This window comes from Coffea eugenioides, chromosome 3 (assembly GCF_003713205.1).
Source record: "Coffea eugenioides isolate CCC68of chromosome 3, Ceug_1.0, whole genome shotgun sequence".
In the NCBI taxonomy this organism is placed as follows: Eukaryota; Viridiplantae; Streptophyta; class Magnoliopsida; order Gentianales; family Rubiaceae; genus Coffea; species Coffea eugenioides.
Window position 1 is genome coordinate 39,108,181 of NC_040037.1, and position 9,460 is coordinate 39,117,640.

The following is a 9,460-nucleotide window of genomic DNA, read 5'->3' on the forward strand; positions in this document are numbered from 1 at the left end:
TGTTCTCGGAGGATTCTAGTTTGGATCCCCGATTGTTCCATGTTATTCCTAACTTGAGCTCCGAAATTGATAGTATTTGTCTGGAAAACAAGGTTACGAGTGTGGTCTTTTCTATGGATGGTGATAGTACAGCAGGCCCGGATGGCTTCACAGGAAAATTCTTTACTTTTGCCTGGGAGGTGATAGGTCCTGATGTCTACCCAGCGATTCTAAGTTTCTTTTGTGGAGCAGAACTTCCTTGATTTGTTACGGCCACCTTAATTGTTCTTATTCCAAAGGTCCTAAATCCTCACTCTTTCTCTCAATATCGCCCTATTAGTGTGTGTAACTTTTTGAATAAAATTATTTCTCGAGTTTTGGTATCACGGTTAACTCCGATTTTGCCTCGTATTATCTCTCCTCAGTAAAGTGGGTTTGTGCCGGGTCACAGTATGTCGGATAATTATCTCCTAGCTCAGGAGTTGATATAAGATGTCGGGAAGAAATGCAGGGGTCGGAATGTGGTGGTTAAACTTGACATGGCCAAGGCATATGATAGGATGTCCTGGGTGTTTGTTCTTAAGGTATTGCGTCAATTTGGATTTGGGGAAAGATTTATTGATATGGTGTGGCGATTGCTATCAAACGTGTGGTTTTTGGTGATTGTTAATGGTGTTTCACATGGTTTTTTTAAGTCCTACCGGGGACTTCGGCGGGGAGATCCTCTATCACCGGCGCTTTTTATTATTGGAGTTGAGGTTTTGTCTAGAGGGTTGAATTTGCTTTACTCGCAATCAAATTTTGTGGGATATAAAGTGCCGCGACACTGCCCTGCTATTTCTCACTTGGCTTTTGCAGATGACGTTATAGTGTTTGCCAATGGGTCGGCTTCTTCGCTCAGGAAAATTATGCGAATGCTGGAATTGTATCAATGTGCACCCGGCCAATTGGTGAATACTAGTAAAAGTGATTTTTTGAATCATCCCAGCGTGTCACTGGCTCGAAAAAGCGTCATTGAACGGATTACTAAGTTTTCTAAAAGAGAATTTCCGGTCCATTATTTGGGTTCTCCGTTATTTACTGGTCGGTGCGAGGGAGCGTATTTTGCGGATTTGTGCCAGCACATTGTTGATAAGGTGCTCTCGTGGAAGAACCGCCTTTTATCATCTGGTGGTAAGATCATTTTGATCAAGCACGTGCTGTCGAGCATTCCCCTTCACCTGTTGGCGTCAGCGATACTTCCAAAAAGCTCCTTCCGCATGATTGAACGAGTCTATGCTAATTTCTTGTGGGGAACGAGTAAAGACTCAAATAAGTTTCACTGGATTAGGTGGAGAGATTTATGCTATCCTCCAGAGGAGGGTAGTGTTGGATTTCGGTCGATTTATGACACTTATCGGGTCTTTTCATGCAAACTGTGGTGGAACTTTAGGAATGGTATCTCGTTATGGGCTTTATTCTTGCGGGCCAAATACTGTCACGTTTCTTATCCTTGTCAAGTGTCCATGGTCTCTACTAGTTCTGCAACGTGGTGTCGCATGTTGGATATTAGGGGATTTGCGGAGCTATTCATAACGTGGAGACCTTATAATGGCAATTGTCATTTCTGGTATGATAACTGGACGGGCTCAGGTGCTTTTTACCTTAGAGTGGAGGTGCAGGAACATTTGTCCTTTCAAAATTTTGTAGCTAATGGTGCGTGGAATAGGCGGTTATTGGCTCAAGTCTTACCATTTGATATAGTCCAGGCTGCGATGAAGGTGCCAGTCCCTTATTCTTCGTTGGTGGATAGAATGGTTTGGACGGCTTTATCGTCTGGACATTTCTCAGTATTCTCGGCCTTCCATGAGTTGAGGGAGGCAAAGCCATCCTCTTTCATGTATAGGCAGGTTTGACATCCGCACCTCCCTAAAAAAATTTCCTTCTTTATGATGCGGTTGTTGCGAGGACGGTTACCGTTGGATGATATTTTAACTAAGCTTTTTCTTCACTTACCATCCAAATGTTTTTGCTGTGTGAAGTCTACTGTTGAAACCCGACAGCATGTGTTCATGGATGGTGAGGTAGCAAGGGCAGTTTGGAAGTTTTTCGGATCTCTCTATGGTATTACATTTGGTCATGACCACTTAAGAGTGTATTTGGTGAATTGGTGGTACAAACCCACTAAGTCTGAGAGGTTAAAGTTTGTCTTTCAACTCTTGCCCACTTTTGTGTGTTGGAATTTGTGGAAGGCAAGGAATTCAGCAGTGTTTGAAGGAATTACCAAGGATACCTGATCTATCTGTGGAACAGCTTTTCAAAACTTGAAGGATGCCTACTAGTTGCAATTTGGTGAATTTCAGCAGGTCACGACTTGGCCTCAGTTCTTGGGATTGGTGGAGCGGCGAGCAGAAGTGTTTAGGATTCGTTTGGTTCATTGGCAATCTCCAGTCTTGGGAACGTTTAAGCTGAATATAGATGGGTGTTCTAAAGGAAATCCGGGTCTGAGTGGTGGAGGGGGGATCCTTAGGGATGTTTCGGGGTCCTTTATCTTTGCCTTCGCATGATGCTTTGGCTATGGAACTAGCTTGCAAGCTGAAGCTAAAGCGTTATTTCTTGGGTTGCAACTGTGTGTCCAGAGGAAGATGGTAAGACAGCTGGTTGTTGAATCGGATTCGAGGTTGTTAATACAGATTCTGACAAATAATTCCCAATGCCCGTGGTCAATTAGTGGTGAGGTCGAGCAATGCTCCACACTTTCTAAGGGGAGTATACAATTCAAGCATTGTTACCGACAAGCGAATAAGGTGGCAGATATTCTGGCCAATGTCAAGTGTACCCTGTCTGAGTCGATCTGTTTCTATGAACATCTAAGTAGCCTGCCAGGGGTAGCTAGAGGCGAATATCGTTTGGATAAATTGGCTTACCCATCTATTCGAAGACGTCACGTTAAGTAAGTTTCTTATATTGAGCTTGTATGGATGAGGTCAGGTTTATGCCCCCCTCAGGAACTGCTTTAAAGTAAAAAAATTAGGTCTGGTATCCCAACCCTAGCTCTAGGGGTTGCCAAAAAAAATTTTGGATGAAAAATTAAGGTGCAAAATGGAGATATTGGAACCCATGAAACAAGGGTGACTTCTCTCCTATCACTTTTTCTTTTGTATTTAAGTTCATATTTAGCTATAGTACAGGTATGGTCTTTTCTTTCATTTTATCATATTGCTAAAGTTTAGCCATAACTCTAGACACAAACTTTAGCACAAACTTGTTGCATGGGTTTAGCACAAACTTGTTGCATGGGTTCCAATATTTGTGTCTAGAGTTATGGCTAAACTTTGGCAATATGATAAAATGAAAGAAAAGACCATACCAAGAAATTAGCACAGACTCGTTCCCCACAAGAACTTAGCACAAACTCGTTCAATCATGCGGAAGGAGCCTTTTGGAAGTATCGCTGACGCCAACAGGTGAAGGGGAATGCTCGACAGCACGTGCTTGATCAAAATGATCTTACCACCAGATGATAACAGGCGGTTCTTCCACGAGAGCACCTTATCAACAATGTGCTGGCACAAATCCGCAAAATACGCTCCCTTGCACCGACCAGTAAATAACGGAGAACCCAAATAATGGACCGGAAATTCTCTTTTAGAAAACTTAGTAATCCGTTCAATGACGCTTTTTCGAGCCAGTGACACGCTGGGATGATTCAAAAAATCACTTTTACTAGTATTCACCAATTGGCCGGGTGCACATTGATACAATTCCAGCATTCGCATAATTTTCCTGAGCGAAGAAGCCGACCCATTGGCAAACACTATAACGTCATCTGCAAAAGCCAAGTGAGAAATAGCAGGGCAGTGTCGCGGCACTTTATATCCCACAAAATTTGATTGCGAGTAAAGCAAATTCAACCCTCTAGACAAAACCTCAACTCCAATAATAAAAAGCGCCGGTGATAGAGGATCTCCCCGCCGAAGTCCCCGGTAGGACTTAAAAAAACCATGTGAAACACCATTAACAATCACCAAAAACCACACGTTTGATAGCAATCGCCACACCATATCAATAAATCTTTCCCCAAATCCAAATTGACGCAATACCTTAAGAACAAACACCCAGGACATCCTATCATATGCCTTGGCCATGTCAAGTTTAACCACCACATTCCGACCCCTGCATTTCTTCCCGACATCTTATATCAACTCCTGAGCTAGGAGATAATTATCCGACATACTGTGACCCGGCACAAACCCACTTTACTGAGGAGAGATAATACGAGGCAAAATCGGAGTTAACCGTGATACCAAAACTCGAGAAATAATTTTATTCAAAAAGTTACACACACTAATAGGGCGATATTGAGAGAAAGAGTGAGGATTTAGGACCTTTGGAATAAGAACAATTAAGGTGGCCGTAACAAATCAAGGAAGTTCTGCTCCACAAAAGAAACTTAGAATCGCTGGGTAGACATCAGGACCTATCACCTCCCAGGCAAAAGTAAAGAATTTTCCTGTGAAGCCATCCGGGCCTGCTGTACTATCACCATCCATAGAAAAGACCACACTCGTAACCTTGTTTTCCAGACAAATACTATCAATTTCGGAGCTCAAGTTAGGAATAACATGGAACAATCGGGGATCCAAACTAGAATCCTCCGAGAACAACTCTTCAAAATACCTCACTGCTTCCAGTCCGATGGAGTCATCATCTGTAAGCCAAGTGCCATGCGAATCTCGAATCATGTGAATTGCTGCACGATACCTCCGCTGCTTCACCACCGAGTGGAAGAACTTAAAACAAATTTAACTACAAGTACAAGATGGATAAACTAAACTAACTATACTATACTAATGAATTAAAAAAAAAACTAATGAAGACTACATTTTGGTAGTGTTTCTAACCTTTCAAAGTCATTAAACAAGTTCAACAAAGGCCCTATTTATATAGAATTAAACCATTTGATGATTGAATCATTAAAACTTACAAAAACATGAAGTTTTCACCATTTGAACACATAAAAATGTAACTATAAAAAAGAATAATAGACTCCAAAACTAAATAATAAAATATACTTAAAACACACAAAATACACATTTATCAACCACGAACAAGAATTGAGGAACATAGTGCATGTAGAATTTTGTAGGAGACCATCTATGATACACACGTACCCCACAAATGTCTTGACCTATATAGCATTCCAATATACAAATGTCTTAAAGTATTTCCTAGCTTCTTGATCTTCTAATAAGAAACTATAAAAAGAAACGAGAGAGTGAAAAAAACACTAAAAAGGGAAAATACATGATTGACGAAACAGACGTTTTTTACAACTTAGAATGAAAAAGGGTAAAAGGGAGGATGGAACTTTTGAATGAACATGGAATAAATCAAGAGGTTTAAGAACTACATACGCTTGATTTATGAGACGGGTTGACTGGAGGCAACATCACGGATTAGGAAAGAAACAAAAACAGTAGATTGTAGCATTTCACGGATTGTAAAATCCAATTTAAAATTTCAAGCGTCCAATCAGTATAGACTACAGAGGTGTGGATGGAAAAAATTTCTAACTCAGGGGACTAAATAGGCAATTAGATTTGTTTTGGTGTAGTGGTGTATTCTTTAAAAAAATTTGGCTTTTGACTTCACTTGCTCTTTGCACAATTGGCAGATTTAAATTTTAAAATATGCTAAGATTGTTGAAGAATCTTTGGGGGAGGGGTGTTTGTCATTTAATCTAAGTTGTTCAAAATTAAGATATCGATAATAACATTGACTTCTCAATTTGCATAGATGAATTATTAATGCAGTTCAAATACCATATCCATTTCGATGCTATTTTATCTTTCATGCTTATTATGTTTGCCTTTTTTATTGTTTATTAAGTAGGCCAAGGCTAATAGACTCATTGGTTCATTGACCAACCTAATAAGTTACTACGTCATAACCACAAGACATATATTTCTGTCCATTGGACTTGTTGATCACAGAATCACAATGACTGTTGCATGACTCAATCATGTTAGCCATCATATTTGACGTGAGATATCTCTTTCGTCAGGCAAAGTTGCTGAAACTTTTCGAATTCTTCTGTGGAATTGTTATGGTGTACGTCTTGTTTTGTAAGCAAATGTTTCCTTTTTTGCAATCTTGCGAATTTGAAATGTAGGCACCGTTGACTATTTTTGTTAATGAAAATAATGAATGAATATAAGGGGTAATTTGGTTGAAAGAATGAACTGTAGGATGCTATGTTGTTATCTCTTATTATGGTCTTGGAGGAGTCTTAATTGGAGTAGAATTCTTATTTGACAAAAATGTGGTGGTGTTTTACAAACGCGCACATGATATATTTTATGAAATAAATTAAATGTGAAATGCTAGAAAAATGGAATTAGGAGTGGGAAGGTGCGTGGAGGCTTCTTGTTGAAAACCCCTTCTCAAATTTATATAGATGTAGATATAGATTTCTCCATACTTTTGTATGATACCACATGATCCCCTAAGATTTCAAACTATTCACATCACCCCTCCGTGGTTTTGTATAAAGTGAAAATCTCCATAACATCATTATTTAAATTACCAATATTACCCTTACTTAAATATTATGTCGAATAAGGGTCTAACCACTTTACATAAAATCACAAGAGAATTATGTGGATACAAACAAAATCATAGGGAATTGAGTGAATATCTATGCAAAATCAAACGGGAATTAAGTGAATATTATAATTTCATCGGACGCACATTTGGAGTGCGTCTCGATCAATTACCATAGCTAGAGATGCTTTCTTTCCACTTTCACTTTACATAAAACTACAAGAGACTGTATGGATCCATATTTTAAAATCTTAAAAGAGACATATATTTCTATATGTATTGCAAGGGAGGTTTTAATGAAGGCCTCCTGGATGACTTCCAAATCTCCCATACTTTTTTTTTCTAGATTTTTCATTTATTTTAATACATAAATTCAATTAAAAAGTTTGAAATAGTGTGATTTACAACTAATTCTATGACAATTCAAATTTAAAATTTAAAACTTTCCTTCCCACTTAAAATGATTTATAGTTTGTTTTCAAACTTTAAGCCCTTTTTCCTTCCATAAGCAAAGAAAATAATTTTGGATAATTTGATTAGTTTCATGTTAAAATCATTCACCCCATTACAACTTTATCACTTTGGCCCATTTTATTCCATGATTAATAAGATTGATTTTTCAAATCTAAGAAATAATGTGATTAGTCCCATTTTTTAGTCATTTATACAGTAACATTTTTAACACTGTCCTTCCAGGTATATACATAGATTTGTCAAATATTTAGATAACATGTCCAATTAGAGCCATTCTTTAACCATTTTACCTTTTGCAACTAAATTAATTTTTTTTAGCTTTAAACGTATCCTATTAGATGATGATTCCAACCAATGAAACAAACATTCTGACATACATTGTCACCTAGATAGTTTTTTACATGCGTAAAATTTCATCTGGATAATTTCAAATATAATGCGTACATCAGAAAGTGCACATAAAACAAAATTTTGATATGAATTATAAATTAATAAAGTGGGCATTTAGATGGTTGTTTTTTTTGGAGTGTTTATCAAAAATTTTAAAACAAATATTTGTTTAAACGATTATCTTGGGTGATCATCACAAAAAATAGCAGTATTTCACCAAAGTTATGCCCAATTATTTTTCCTTCATGACTATAATTCTAACTCTTTATTTGAAAAAAAAAACATTTGAAAAGTGAGATAATGAATCCTAAATGATAAAATGAATAGAAGTATTGGAGTATAGGGTCGAAAAAGGTAAAATAAGGTAATGAATCCTAAATAGTAAAAGGAGTATAAAGATAGGAGTACAGGATTGGGGAGAGTAAAGTCAAGGAAACTATAGTTGTGGATTGGCATGAAACTATCAAAATGGATGATTTAAGTGGGTTAAATGGATATAATTTTACGTGATTTTGGTTATCTTACCCATTTACAATCCATTGCAAAATTTTATTTATTTTTTCTCCCATATTCCTTAAGCAACAAAATAATATATCATTGTAAACAACAAAAATAAGAACACATTGCATTAATGAATAAATTTTTACCTAAAAAATTACACAGAAGAACCCATAGTGGTGATCATAAGGAGTTTTAATTTTGTCACTTTACAAGAATCTCAAAATAATTTAGGTATGAATGCAAGAAATCAATTTATACTTAATGAGTTAATTAAAACTTTGAAAGGAGGGAGGGAGGAAGTAGGATAAAATTTAACAAAAATTAAAGAACAAGAAAAGAATGTTAAGTATGCCTTTGCAAAAAGTAGAATATAATTATTGAATTTGTTACTAATGAATTTGAATCTAAGTCTAATTTAATTAGGTCCAAATAGATAGTCCCAATCTATCCATTTAATAGCCACTAATTAATGAGTTTAATTGGGTTACCCATTTAAAATTAATAAAATTGCATACACATACTCATTTGTTGAAGACCAACTTGAAAAATTGGTCATTATTTACAACTATATATGGAGAGTAACAGGATATAAGGTAAATAGGATGCGAAATTGGGTAAGAGATTACATAATTTGATAAAAGCAAGAGTACTAAACTAGTACTCTTTTGATTTTTTTTAACCTTTATTCATGTAACTAATATAAATAAGTCAATTACTACTATTATTATATTAAACGTTAATCCGTGCATTAATTGCACGGGTTGCCATACTAGTATTATCCTATCGTAAAAGAAGAGGTCATTGCAGATTGGTCCATGTATATATGCTCATATATGATAGGCACAGGAGCAGTTTTGAATTAGCGGAAAGAGACGTGCGGGTAATATTCATGAATGCACGTTGGTTGTTTTAAGGGCACCAATGTTTCTTGCAGTTTTTGATAGCATGCGATATAATTTGACCCTTAGACACCTCGTACGGCGAGGTCTAGCAGCCCCTATATTCAAATGCCAGTTGTCTAAATGAGATTAATGCATTTCCAAATAATCATCAATTAATGTTGTTCATCAATATAATTTTGCCTAAAAAAAAAATCATTTCAAAGAACTTTAGTGTTTGTACCATATGATCTTGTGCAACTGCCAATGCAAAAAGGTTTTAGAGATCCTCTTTTGGAAATTCCAAATGCACGCACTATTCAGATATAACATAGTCGTCAAACTTACTGTTGCTTTCAGGTACAGTTTTTAGTGATTTCAGTTAAGAGCACATATTTTGACTTAAAACATTCTGCGGTTCGATTCACCCGCTGGATATATAACTGACCAATGGTTACATATTGCAAAAGGGATAAGAACAACAATCAGTAGTAGGCTTTCATGCATGAACCTGCAAAGTGACAAATCATCTATGGAAAATGACTTGGGTTTTAAGAAAAGCTCCTTCAAATTTCTTGCTCAAAAACAAAATTTTTTTATATAGCTTCTGGCTGGTCAAACAAGGTTTTTTGGATTTGAAATAATTACTAGTG